The 15,054-nt window shown below is 38.9% G+C and overlaps 1 protein-coding gene across 2 annotated transcripts in view; it reads right to left on the reverse strand.

The window, feature by feature from the left end:
- LOC131435327 (beta-1,4-N-acetylgalactosaminyltransferase bre-4) overlaps positions 1 to 3,199 on the reverse strand; it is a 31,389-nt gene extending 28,190 nt beyond the window's left edge. For both annotated transcript variants that reach the window (XM_058603086.1, XM_058603087.1), the window contains exon 1: positions 2,648 to 3,199. The gene's annotated coding sequence lies outside the window, so the exon portion shown is untranslated. The remainder of the gene's footprint in view (positions 1 to 2,647) is intronic.
- Positions 3,200 to 15,054: the final 11,855 nt, after the last annotated feature.

The raw sequence follows: 15,054 nt of genomic DNA on the forward strand, positions 1-15,054 counted from the left end.
TCTGTGCCTTGAGCAGCAATGAACCGAGTTATGTGAAGACGTATGCTTGATACAGCAAATGACACCCCAGGACTATCGCTCAGCCAGTAGTAGAGTAGTAGCCAGAGTTCGTCATTGAGTTTATGAGAAATCGTCTGTAATTTTATAGTTTCATTTGATGTGACTGGGATGGATTTGCGCGGTACAGCAGTACCATAGCGTCGCGGTCTTGGTCTTCCTGGTTGCGGTTTTTTCTCCGGAAAACCGAGTTCTGTCTGAGGATTCAATGCTGATAATGGTCTTACAAGTCACTTGTCATAAGTCCGAGCCTCCACCTGGAAGAATTTTTAGAGTCAGTATAATCGTAGCACTAGTCATGCAATGATCCTGTACGCTGAAAATCGCCTGCGAAGCCTGTTGAAACAGCATATCAAATTCCACAAAAGGAATATGTAATTCCAAGACTTTGCGTGATCGCTCTTTTTGCCAGAACACCAGAGCCATCAATCTATTAATTGGTTGGAAGATTGGCTAATTCAACAAAAACGCAACATATCTTAACAGTCTGATCATACCTGAAAGTTTCCCGGCATTACAAGGAAGAATATTATTTCACTTTTCGTGGGAATTGCTAAAAACAAAGGTCACCTCAGCGCAGCTTTTTATTGTGTGCCTCTCTAGCTAAATGTCTTTTTTTGCTCGGTACTGTCCGTCTTCCGGCTTGGGGGCACTTGCCCCTATGTTAAAGCGGCCCTGATATAAGAACTTTTTAATAGGTAAATAGAATCAAGTTTTAATTTTCACTCTAACATCAATTCGATTTTACATAAATGATAAGTGAATAATAAATTCAATGAAGACGAATGATGTTGGTTCGAGAAAAGTGACTGGGATTTATTTTTGAGGCTATGGCTACAATCTCAGGTCGTTACTTGAAAACCGTGAACCAGAAAAGCTGAAATTAATTTGTTTGGTCGTCTACTGACAATGACTACCGATTGGAATATTTTTGAGGCAAGTTTAGAAATTATTTTACCCGACCAACGACCGTTAGTAGGTTAATGCCGGATATAAATAAATAATATATATGAAAAAATTCTACGTTTTTAACTTTGCCGCTTTTAGTGAAGGTATACATATTTTGACAATCTTCACCTTGTAATTCCAGAATCGGTTGTCGGATCCTAATATGAAATATATGATCACTATTTCCGGTGCTTCCAGAATCAAAAATCGGGATAGCCGAAATTGGTTTGTTTGATTTAGTGGTCAACTAAATTTTTTTAACATTTTTTGTTTCGTCGCTTTTAGTGGCGGTATCAAATTTTTAACACACTTTACCCTACAAATTCCAGAACTGGAAATCGAATCCGGGTGAAATTCGGAAGTTTTGTATGGAACCATGAAACCTTTTATTTGAAGTTAGGTTTGCTAAAACCGGTCACGCCATCTCTAAGGAAATTGAGGAAGTAATTTGAAATAGGAAATTTTACAATAATCAACCAGTAAATCTGGAACCGGAAGTCGGATCGAATTAAAATTCAGGAACTTTGTATGGGATAATTATATCTTACATTTGAATCTAAGTTTGTAAGAATCGGTTCAGCCGTCTCCTAGAAAAGTTAGTACACTTGTTTTCATTTTTTTGCACGTCATCCTGCCCGTAACCAGAAGTGGGATTCGCGTAAAAATCACGAACTTTGTATGAGGCTAAAAAACCTTTCATTTGTATCTAAGTTCATGAAAATCGGTTCAACCATTTCCGAGCAAAGTGCGTGCAAAAAAAAGTTACATATTACAAACACACACATACTCACATACAGACATTTTGCGTACTCGACGAACTGAGTCGAATAGTATAAGCCACTTGCCCCCTCAATTTGCTAGGGAAAACGGGGGAAAAATGAATATCCTACAGAGCGGTTGGAGGTAGCGAGACCTTTTTTTTGCCGACGAAAATAATTCCGATCAGCTATTAACGGGAAACGTGCACAGACTGTGTTTTGGGTTGATCACAGATTTTTGAAAATATGACCTTGCTTAATTCTAACCGAGATGAGATTATATCACAGAGAACATACATCTACGTATAGATTTCAATGTGTGTAAAAAATTTAACGGTTGTTTTCAAAAGAAATCACAAAGTAGCAATTCTCCTTTAGAGGCGCTTCGAGCAGCCTAGTAATTCTTGCGTCTGGCTCTTGCATTAATCATAATTCATGCGCGCAAAGTCGTGAGCAACAGTGATTTTTGAAGAATTTTTACTTGTATGTTTTGCAGTTTTTTTTGAAAACGTTTGTACTAGCTTGGATGTCTGTTCTCTGTGATATAAACTCGCATAAAAGTTTATAAAGCATGTAAGAGAGATACGAGATTTGAAAACCAAATATTATAAACCTTAAATAAAACCACAATCCGCTATTTGGTAATCTACTGCACAGAAATTACGATTAAATTTATGTTAAAGAAAATTTGGCGATGTTGAAATGCAGTTGCTAAGAGCAGGTGCGTCATATTTTTCGAGAACCATTCAACGCAGCGAGGCACAAAGAGTACTGCAGTCGCTAATGTTACGTTGTTTCACATTGCTTTTTCGGTCAGCCGGATATTTTGTTAGCTATATCTCTTACAGAAATTTGTATGGTATAGAATAGATTAAAAAGTTTACCTCTGAGCAGGCGAATATAAGGACTCTTGCCTATCCTAATAACGATGGCACAGAAACCCCGGTAGCAAACAGGAAGCAATTTTCCAAACAAAAGCCACAATACAGATTATTTTAGTTCCGCAATTTCCATCCCCCTTCTTTTCCTCGTTCAGTTGAATCGGGTGTCACGAGACACCTTCCAGCGTTGTTGTTGACTTCGAAACTGGTTTTCGACCGTTTGGTTGGTGTTTTTAATCACAATTCGATATATTAATCTTAGTTACAGTAATTTGTGTAACGAATTCTAGATTCCTTCTATGTTCACATGTATAATTTTCAGATTCAGATGCACGCCACCAAAATTATATTAAATATTATATTGGATGAAGCTTCCAGTGCACTCGAATTTGATGAAAGTTACAATTAAACGTATTTGCACTGAAAGTTTTGATCAAAGTTGTGTCGTAATCCGACACCTTGCACGTTAAATTGGACCACGAATGACGGTGATGGAAAAGATTGTGGAGCAGATAGATCACGAAATTCGCGTATGAACGAGAAATTAGAAACAATGGGGGGAAGGGAAGAGATGAATAATACGTAAACAAAAAGCCAAAAAAAAAACATTTTGAAGCCTCACAAATGTCAAAAATCAACTGTGGTTCAAGAAGGGGTACACTTAGGAGAAGTTACTCAAAAACGAGCAAGATCTTACCCATTTTCAGAACACGCAATCCCGGGTGTTCAAAACAAAAGTTTGATAGTCCCACGACAAAAAAGACTAACTGCAAGTGAGAGCTTCTCTTTGTTTAGTTTCTCTTTTGATTATTATTGAGTAATTACTGCAATTTCTTGAAAGTTTCCAATATGAATCGGAAGATTGTGGTTTTAGCTTGAAAGTTTTGCCAAAGATAAACTCAAGATTACAGTGTCCCACACGCAGAAAAATTTATTTTAAATTTTAGTGTATTACACTTTTTTTTTTTTATAATAAAATTTTTATTGGGCTCATTTGCGTTAGCTTAACGTGGCCGATTATCTTGTTGTTAGGTGGATATGAGTGGAAGCCGTATTATGGGGCGACCTGCTCCCCTAAAGTTAGTAAAGGAGTGTCAGGAGGGTGGGACCTATACTGTATTGATTTTGAACATATTTTGGTATTACAAATCATTCATTAATAGCTTGCATCTTCTTAACACACTTTTCATTTCCGAGTTCTTGACGTTCTCCAGATTGTAACGAGGAAGAGACTGTACTAGACTCGGATGCTTTGTTGGTGTACTTTGATGTCGGTGTGTCATTTATGGATGGTTTCCAGCAATTCAGCTTGACCAGTGTTTAGTTCATTTGGGGTAGGACCACTGTAGAAGAAAGAAAGAGAAAGAGAGGGCACTAGATTTGCACGTTTATAGCTTTGAGGAAGTTATAGAGGTAGGTCATGTAAAGGAGATCTCGGGTTGCCAAAACGTCACGGACTGGAACATAAGGTGGTCTACCTCGGGCCCGAAGGGAATCAATTAGCTGGAGTCTGACGTCGCAATACTCGGAGCACACCCAAACAACATGCTCGATGTCATGATAACCGTCTCCGCAAACGCAATGATTACTCTCACTAAGGCCAACACGATGAAGATGCGCTTTGAGCAAAGAGTGGTTGGACATAAGTCTTGACATTGTGCGAATAAAGTCCCGGTTCACGTCCAACCCTCGGAACCAAGCTTTCGTCGATACCTGCGGTATAATGGAATGTAACCACCGTCCTAGATATCCATCATTCCAGGAGGTTTGCCAGCTGACGAGTGCCTCTTGACGAGAACGACTGAAAAATTCATTGAAGCAGATTGGTCTTTCATAGGTTTCACCTTGTAATGCGCCCACCTTGGCCAGTGAGTCCGCCATCTCATTGCCCCTTACGGAACAATGTGATGGGACCCAAACCAAGGTAATCCGATATGATTTTTCAGATAAAGCACTCAGTTGTTCCCGTATTTTCCCCAGGAAATACGGCGAGTACTTTCCAGGCTTCACTGAGCGAAGAGCCTCGATAGAGCTGAGACTGTCCGATACAATGAAGTAGTGGTCTGTGGGCAAAGTTTCAATGATCTCAAGGGTATACTGAATTGCAGCTAGTTCTGCGACGTAAACTGAAGCCGGATCACTGAGTTTATAGGAGGCGGTGAAATTTTCATTAAAAATACCGAAGCCAGTGGACCCGTCGAGATGTGATCCGTCAGTGTAAAACATTTTATTACAGTCGACTTCTCTAAATTTGTCATTAAAAATATTTGGGATCACTTGAGGGCATACGTGATCCGGGATTCCATAAATATCTTCTTTCATGGATGTGTCGAAAAACACCGTAGAATTAGAAGTATCATAGAAACGAACACTGTGAGGATTATATGAAGAAGAATAATTGTTACGTGACATGAAATCAAAGTACAATGTCATAAATCGGGTCTGAGAATTAAGCTCGACTAGCCGTTCAAAGTTATCGATAACCAACGGGTTTAAGACGCTACATCGAATGAGTTGTCGATATGAGAGATCCCACAAACGGTTTTTCAGCGGTAGAATTCCCGCTAGTACCTCGAGACTCCCCGTATGAGTCGACTGCATACAACCCAAGGCAATACGCAAGCAACGATACTGGACTCTCTCCAGCTTGATAAAGTGTATCTTCGCGGCTGAACGGAAACAGAAACATCCATACTCCATCACTGACAATATCGTTGTTTGGTACAGCCTTATAAGATCTGTTGGGTGAGCTCCCCACCAAGTCCCGGTCACTGTACGGAGAAAGTTGATTCTTTTTTGGCATTTTCGTTTCAGATACCTAATGTGACATCCCCAGGTACCTTTGGAATCGAACCAGACTCCGAGGTATTTGAATGTGAAGGCCTGAGCTATGGTTTGACCCATTAGTTGAAGCTGTAGTTGTGCAGGTTCACGCTTCCTGGAAAATACTACCAACTCAGTTTTCTCCGTGGAGAATTCGATACCTAGCTGTAGAGCCCATGTAGACAAAGCGTCTAAGGTAGTTTGTAATGGTCCTTGCAGGTCGGTAGACTTGGATCCTGTAATAGACACCACGCCATCATCTGCAAGTTGCCTTAACGTGCAAGAATTTTCAAGACATTCATCGATGTCATTGACGTAAAAGTTATAAAGAAGGGGGCTGAGGCATGAGCCCTGGGGAAGGCCCATGTAACTAATTCGTGAGGTCGTCAAGTCTTCATGTGTAAAAAACATGTGCTTTTCCGATAATAAGTTGTGCAAAAAATTGTTCAAATGTGGGGAAAGACCATGCTTGTGCAGCTTCTCCGAGAGAATTTTTATGGAAACTGAATCAAAAGCCCCCTTTATGTCCAAGAATACTGATGCCATTTGCTTCTTGTGAGCGAATGCCATTTGAATTTCTGTAGAAAGCAGCGCAAGGCAATCGTTCGTTCCTTTGCCTTTACGGAAGCCAAATTGTGTATCTGAAAGCAAGCCACTTGTTTCCATCCATTCATCGAGACGAAACAGAATCATTTTTTCCAGCAGTTTCCGAATACAGGAAAGCATTGAAATCGGCCGATACGAGTTGTGGTTGGAGGCTGGTTTGTCCGGTTTCTGAATAGCGATAACCCTCACTTGTCTCCAGTCTTGAGGAACAAAGTTCTGTTCGACGAACTTGTTGAACAAGTTTAACAGACGTTTTTTCGCGATATCGGGAAGATTTTTAAGCAAGTTGAATTTAATTTTATCACACCCTGGGGCATTGTTGTTGCACGATAAGAGGGCTAGAGAAAACTCCGTCATCGTAAAGGGGGAATCGTTTTCACTGTATCGAGAGGACGCGACGCGATAGACATTCGATTCGCGAACAAAATCCGGGCAAACTTTCTTGGCGAAGTCAAATATCCAGCGATTTGAATATTCTACGGATTCGTTATTAGTGGTTGCATTTCTCATACGACGGGCTGTATTCCACAGAGTGGTCATCGATGTTTCCCTAGATAGGCCATTGACGAACCGACGCCAGTAACCTTTTTTTTTTGCTTTAATCAGATTTTTCAGGGTCTTTTCTAGTGATGCATATTTCTCGTAGTCTTCGCGCTTGCCACTGTTCCCGAATTTTTTATACGCGGATGATTTTGTTTTATATATTTCCGAGCACTCTTTATCCCACCATGGGGTTGAGGGTCGCGTAGTGATTGTAGTTTTGGGTACTCGTTTGGTCTGGGCTTGAATCGCGGCGTTGAGGATCAAGTCAGCTAGGGATTTGTATTCTTCTTCTAGCGAATCTGGTTGTTTCGTTTCGAGAGCTTGGGATATCGCGGTCGAGTAGGAACTCCAGTCGATGTTTTTCGTGAGATCATATGTCATATCGACTGATGTCGGTGTTTGTGCACCAGTGGATATTGAAACCAAAATCGGCAAGTGATCACTACCGTGGGGATCAGGGATTACCTTCCACTTGCAATCTAGCTGTAGTGATGTCGAGCAAAGGGATAAGTCCAGCGCACTAGAGCGGCCTGGCGGTCTTGGATTGCGTGTCATTTCACCCGTATTTAAAATTGTCATATTGAAGTTGTCGCACAGATCATAAATTAACGAAGAACGGTTATCATCATATAGGCAGCCCCACCCCGTACCATGCGAGTTAAAGTCTCCTAAAACTAACCGCGGGGTGGGAAGAAGCTCAATGATGTCTGCCAGTCGTCGATGCCCTATCGAGACTCTGGGAGGTATGTAGATAGAAGCTATACAAAGATCTTTGCCTCTAATTCTGATTTGGCAAGCAACAACTTCAATGCCCGGGATCGAGGGGAGGTTAATTCTATAAAACGAATAGCACTTTTTGATCCCTAAAAGAACCCCTCCATAGGAGTCTCCTCGATCCAGGCGTATAATGTTGAAATTGTGGAAGTCAAAGTTTATATTTGAAGTGAGCCATGTTTCACACAATGAAAATACGTCGCAGTTACGCGAATTTATCAAAAATTTGAAAGAATCTAATTTTGGGATGATACTTCTGCAATTCCACTGCAGTATAGTGATCATATTCTCGATTTCTGTAGGTATTTCAGCCATCGATAGATACGATCGCTGCAAGGAGGGGCCATTGTTCTGTCAACTGTTTTAAAAATGTTCTTACTGTTGGTAATAAAGCCGTTAGAATACTTTTAAGAGGATCAGTTATATTGAAGGCTGTTAATATCCAGTCCACGATATCAGAGAATTTTAGTAATCCAGAGTTTGTCGGATTTTCTGGTTGTGTTTTGGGATCACCTGGGTTTTTCGGTGTCCCTGGAAGCGCAGGAAATTCCTGGTTGTATTTTAGAAATCCAGGCGGTATTGGCTTGGGTTCAACGGAATTTTTCTGGTTGAACTTTAATGTTTTATTTTCATTTTGATGTAGTACTTTTAGACCTTTGCGAGGAAGGTTAGGAGAGGACATAATTGGTCTTTTCCTATTTGTTCCTAGCTGAAGAGAAGAAGGTCCTACGCCGGGGTCATAAGAAGCATCAGCGTCAGTCGACAAAAGAGCAAACGGATTGTTAGGGGTAGGGGGAGTGGCTCGTTTGAGGATTTCCGCGTAAGATCGTTTAGAATGCTCCCTTACGGTTCGCTTAAGCTTTTCCTCGCGTTGTTTGTACTTGGAGCATTCAAAAAGATCATGCGGATTCTCGCCACAGTAAATACACTTTTCGGTCGTTTTCCTGCATGAGTCATCCCCGTGTCCCTCGCCACATTTACCACACCGTGGTTTGTTACAACAGTATGGTGCCGTATGTCCCATCTTTTTGCAGTTCGAACAGTGCATTACCCTCGGTACATACAACCGGACAGGTAGACGAACCCCTCCCACTAAAACGTAATTCGGAAGTGCAGAACCGGCGAAGGTCACACGAAAAGAGTCTGATGGGTAGTACTTCCCATCTTGTGCCGATTTAGAGTGCAATTGCTTGCACTCCAATATCTTCACTGGTTGAAGATCGACATTCTTGAAGCGGCCAATCCCATCCTTCATAAGATCTTCAACCGTTAAACTCTCCTCGCGAACCACACCGTCGATCTCCACCATCCGAGAAGGTACGTAGACGCGATACTCCCTCGTGAAGATCTCATTGCTAGCAATATCGTTTGCTTGTTTCAGATCAGTCACGACGACGCGCAGTCTATTTGGTGACACCTTGTCAATGTGTTTCACTGCCGAGTAGTACTTATACAGATCTCGAGCTATATTAAGGACTCTAAGAGATTTAGCTATGGGCCGGAAGTATACCACCCACGGGCCAACCGATCCGTCATCCTGATAGACCTTCCGACGGAGGGGTGGTTTTTCCAAAGGGGTTGCGGGGATATCCATGTAAGATGTGTCACCATAAGAGTATTCATCTAAATGTTCCACCTCTTCAGGTACATCATCATCTTCCCCGGGGTTCCCCCCATCGGAAGACATATCTCCCACAACAACAAGATAAATAGAGCAAATAGATAGGGTAGTAAGAAATAGAAAGATAAAAATAAGGAAAAAACTACTTCACCGGTATGGTTTGTTGAGCCGATAGATGAGTTCGCTTCGATTGTTTCCCTCGCGTGACCTTGATGAATCAACCACTGCTGGTGCCGATGCTATTCAAGCGACAGGTAGAAACGCTGAAGCACACAACTGTCTGCTGCCGGTGTGTATCACTGCCGGTGTGTATCACTGCCGATCACTTATTAGATCTAAGAAAGATCTCACAACAGAAATGTTTCCGCTAGCCCTTGCTAGGGAAACACCTTCGCACTCGAGATTTTGTAATTAATACCGTCCTGATACGGAGCAGAAAAAAAACAAGTGTATCGCGGACGACTGCTCGGATACGAATGTGTATTACACTTTGAATTCAAAGATATTTTATTTTGAATCAGCGCTTATTTTTATTTTCCTTTGATTCAAATACATTTCGACCGTCCCACGACAAAAGGGCCTAACTGATAATGACAGTTTCTCTTTGTTTACTTTTTCTTTTACGATTTACCGAACTGATTTCATATTTGACGCTTTACTCTTTGCAAAACTTTCAAGGTAAAACTACAAGCTTTCGATTTATATTGGAAACTTTAGAGAATTTGTAATAATGGTTTCGTAATAATCAAAAGAGAAAGTAAACAAAGAGATGCACTCATTTGCAGTTAGGCCCTTTTGTCGTGGGACTATCGATTTGATATTTACATCAAAAAGAATTATTATTAGAAATAGATAAAAGAAACATTAAATTCAAATATATTGTGCTTTGAATTCAAATATATTTCATTTCCACCTGATTTTCGTCAACATAATTTTTTATTTGAATCTATCCAACAACATATTCAATTTACTGTAAAAGGCATTTGAATCATAATTATTTTTGATTTGTTTCAATAAAGTTTTGAAATTTGAATAGATATCTCAATATATTTGAATCTAATATGTCACTCTAAATTTGATTCAAAAGGAGTTTTATTTGACTCAAATTTTATTTCAAACACATTTTTATTTGATTCAAACAATTGTTTAAAGTTGGTTTAAAGACTCAATATGTTAGAATCTAATGTGTTCTATTTCTCTGTGTGCATACAATCCATTGAATAATATTGGGTCAGTAATCGTGAACCAGTTGGCTCAGTGATAAAGTAATTTAATTGACCCTTAGCAAAGACATCATATTAACAAGATATCCAGCTCTCACATTTCCCGAACAAATAATTGGCAACATCCTTTTTTGCGAGCATGTCGCCCTCAGGTGAGTCCGCATCGAATCTCATACATAGAAGTAGGGGAGAGAAATGTCAAATTCGTACGCGCCAAAATAGCAGGGCTGCGCACCCATACAATTGACATGACATGTTGAATGAGACGCCGTGCGATGGCGTTGCTGAACTGAAGATTGAGATCGCTCCAAGCTGACAGGGTCTGCCCTTAGTTAATAAGCGTCGACTAGTTCCGACAAAATGCCATGGAAACAAAACAAATTACGAATAAATCAGACATATGTTTTCATTCAGCACATAATGATTTCTTGTTCAAATTGACTTTAATGCTTCGTGGGATGAGTCATTAGCAAACTAAATAAATTCTAAGCAATAGTTTTAGGAAGTTTTGCCTTTCTCTATAGAAAGGTATTAAAATTGCTGGAAAAACCGACTTTCGAACGGAGCCTCGGAGACCCATAGTGTTATATACCATTCGACTCAGTTCGACGAGATCGGAAAATTTCTGTGTGTGTATATGTGTGTGTTTGTGTGTGTATGTGTGTTTGCGTATGTGTGTGTGTGCACTTTTCGAAGATATTTGAACGCAGTCAATTTTCTCAGAGATGGTTGAATCGATTTTAACAAACTTGGGCTCGTTTGAAAGCTACTGTCGGGCCATTGATCAAGTTCGAAGATCAAATAAAGTGATCCATATTGATATATAGTATATTTGATACAATGGTAATTCATGAGTGCAAAGTCATGCACAATGGTGATTTTGAACGGATTTTTACTTGTATGCTTTACACAGCTTCTTGAAAAAGTTTGTTCTAGCAGGGTTGTTACGGAAAATTTCAAAATCAAAACGCGCGAAATCCGCGCGAAGTCAAAAACTAAAATGTGCTAAATCAGCGCGAAATTGAAAACTGAAACGCGCGATGTTCGAGTGAAGCGTTAGACAACCATTTTTATGCAGGTGATAATTTCCGCAGAACTTGAAAATTCACTTAAATATAATTTAAATATCTGCATAAGTTTGTCATATGAACGCAATAAATAAGTCCGCATACAACACGTCACTTCAAGAAATCCCATGAAAATGATTGCATTTTTATTCTACAGCTTTTTCGATGCTTAGTTAATTAATAAAAAATAAAAATGCTTACAATTGGGATATTGAAAGAAGTTAAACAGATTTCAGCGATGACATTTTTTTTGCTTGAACTTCTTGCTCGGCCATTTCCTTCTTGATAAGAAATTTATGGTAGACCACATCAGGATGATCTGATTTACTCTTTTTACTTTCAGTTTCAAGTATAATAGCGCCTTCTTCTGTTGTCAGATTTTACTCTAAATGTCTTTCTTTTCCTCCTCATCTTTTGCTCTTTTATTTGGATCAGGGAAAAGCCCACTGGAATTAGTTACAGTCAAACTTGTTCTCCAGCAGGCATAAAACCTCCTCATCTTTCGCATTAATAGATTAAAATCATCCAAATGATACATTTCCTTAAATCTAGTGCTTCTATAGTAACTAAATCTAATGATACAGTAACATAAGAAACGAATTCTTGATAATATTACGTGATAAATGAAAGTCGAAAGAATTGAAACATTTTTTTTAAATATGCGGCACATGCTAGCAATTCGTTATATCCATAATTAGTTCCAACATAGGGAATCTGAAAAAATTAGGATCAAAGATTACGACATCGAAGGCAAGTTGTAACAATTGCAATTACTCGGAGTAACCGATCTGCGATTAAAGTAGGTCTGCCACAAAACTAGCCTTACAAACATTTCGATGGACAAATAAATCGAACCCAATCAGTTTGCAGCGGTTATGGTAACTCGATAAGTTCAAAGGATATCTCCATGGAAGACGTCGGAGAGCTAATCGGACAAATTTGTGTTGAATCGCTTCAATGCGTTGGATATCGTTTTGGTAATAAGGTGACCAGATAACCGCAGCATATTACAGTTGAGTGAACTAAAGCGCAGTACGGAGCTTACAAGCAATGTACATCAGAGATTTTTTTAGTAACGCGAATAATGAATCCTAATAGCTTAGAGGTTTAGAACATAGTAAGCTCTATGTGCTCTTTAAAATTTAACTTTGATTCTAGAAGAACACCCGGGTCCTCAACAAACGATGCGCGTTCGAAAACAGTTTGTGAAATATTATAGTCGGACTTGAATACAGACTTTTTGTTACTAAAAGAGATGACGGAGCATTTAGTAGCATTTAAAACCATTTTGAAATATGAAATATGAAAGTCATCGGTAAACGATAGTTTCATACACTTGATCGAAATCAAAATTTGGATCGTTGAGATACAATAAAATTAATAACTGTCCAAGGTGACTTCCTTGAGGAACTCCAGAGATAACAGCAAATGGTGAGGTTGTACAGGCTCCTATTTTCAATATCATTCCATGACTAGTTAGATATGATCGAATTCAAAAATAATCCGTTTAATCCCAGTCTACTTAACTTGGAGATCGTTTGTGATGATTGATTTTGTCGAACGAAACAGCAAAATCGGTGTATATAGAATCTACTTGTAGTCGTGCTTGTAAAGAACGTATGATGAAGGGAGTGCAGGTTACTAAATTTATGGAAGTTGAAGGCTTTGGCATGCATCCATGTTGAGTCTCAAATATGTAGTCAGAGCAACTATGTGTTATAAAATCCAGAACTATAATTTCAAACAGCTTCGATACAGTGCACAAAACCAACAAACTAGAAAACCAACAAACTAGAACCAACAAACTATTAGAACAATTTTTTATCACCACGGATAGAATCCCAGAACTTCTTCGTTTTTTTTCTTGTCAGACTTCGTAAGCCTGTCGTGCAAATTTTGCTTTAAGAATGCGATTTTTATCATACACAAAATTTGTTACCATATTATTGAAGAATCGCATTCCATTTATTACATTCTTTGCATTATTGAATGTATTATCACTGAGACGATATCTTCCCTCTGACATCAATATTCTTGAGTGCAAAATGCTGAAATAGCAACTTGTATCACTCGAGGTCGAAAAGCATAAAATCGAAATTTTGTCCACTGAAGAAAACATTGGCTAGAACCGCCTTCTAGTAAATTTTAGTTTTATCAAGGTGAAAATTCGGCTATCTCGACCAATTTGCTGAAACGTTCACCCATCTTTAATTTTTAATGGGGTTTCATAAAACTCACAAACTTAAAAAATTTGCAAAGAATTTTGTGGAATGATGTTTTTTGAAATTCGCGCGAAATCCGCGCCATAGCATCAAAATCTTAGCAGAAACCGCGCCAAATCCGCGAAAATCGCGAAATCCGCGAAAACCGCGAAATCCGCGCGACCGTAACAACCCTGTTCTAGCTTGGATGTCTGTTCTCCTTGGAATAATCTTTACTAGCAGATGAAACATCTGTGTTTACTGTCCCTGATATTCTGTTTTATGTAAGTTTTATACTGTTTTTAGAATTGACTTTGAGCTTCAAGTTCAAGGAAAATGGTTTAACTTCGAAAAAAAAAACGTTATTTAATATATTTTAATTCGATCATTATTTATTTTTCAATCCGCGCTATTAAAAATCTGTATAAATCTTTATTTTTTACTAAAAATCTGCAATCTGTATATACAGAATCTTGGTCACAAATTTATCAGAAAAATCTTTGAATACAGATTAATCTGCACTGATAAAAATTTGTACGATCGATTCATATGTAAACAGAAATTCAATTTAATGTGCTTTTTCATTTCAATACAAAACCAAAGCCATTTGTTTCAAGAATTCATGTGCAAATTCACTTATGTCGTTTTCGTTTTTAAATTGCGCTACACTGGTGTAGCGAAAGCTGCACTGAAACCGTTCGTTTTTACCAATTGCACTACACCAGTGCTACACTTTTTCTGCACCGATACCACTGGTGTAGCACTCATCAAAAGTTTGGTGTAGCTCTGTGCAATGGAATCGTGTATTGTAGTCAATGGTTACTGTTTATGTTTTCGTCATTTTTGTTCGTTTATTCATGCCTCAGTGTAGCACTGCACCGGTGTAGTGCAAATTAAAAACGAAAACGCCATTAGATGCAAGATCAGATTATTTTCCATTTAGCATTGAGTGTTTATTTTCATGAATTTCATGTGTTCCACAAATAGTGATAGTTCAAATGCTTTGCACATGATGCTAGCGTGCAAATTATTTTCAGTGTGTATATGTGGCAGCCCTGAGTTCAACCAGATCTTGTCAGCTTGGAGCGAAATCAATCTTCAGTTCAGAAACGCCATCACACGGTATCACATTCAACATATTGTGTCAATTGTATAGGTGCGCAGTGCTGCTTTTTTTAGCGCGCATGAATTTGACATTTCTCTCCCCTATGGACGAGATACGAGGGCGCTGTAGAATATACGAGATATAACAATAAAATAAAATAAAAATAAAGTAATATATGCTTGAAATTAATAATCGAAATCCCTATTATTCTGTTCGCTATAAACCAGATGACATCATTCTATATTCTAAATTACGCTATAAACCAGATGACATCATTCTAAAATCTAAATTTAAGGGGAAGTTGTGTCTCTCATCATAATAATAAGAAGAAGTCAAACGTAACGAAAATATGAATTCATACAACACACGCTGGCAGCTCATTCTTGTGACAGTTCTCGAGATGGAGGGATCGAACTACAAGCAGGACACTGCAAGCGAGCAGCCACA

The sequence above is a fragment of the Malaya genurostris genome, chromosome 3 (genome assembly GCF_030247185.1).
Source record: "Malaya genurostris strain Urasoe2022 chromosome 3, Malgen_1.1, whole genome shotgun sequence".
NCBI lineage: Eukaryota > Metazoa > Arthropoda > Insecta > Diptera > Culicidae > Malaya > Malaya genurostris.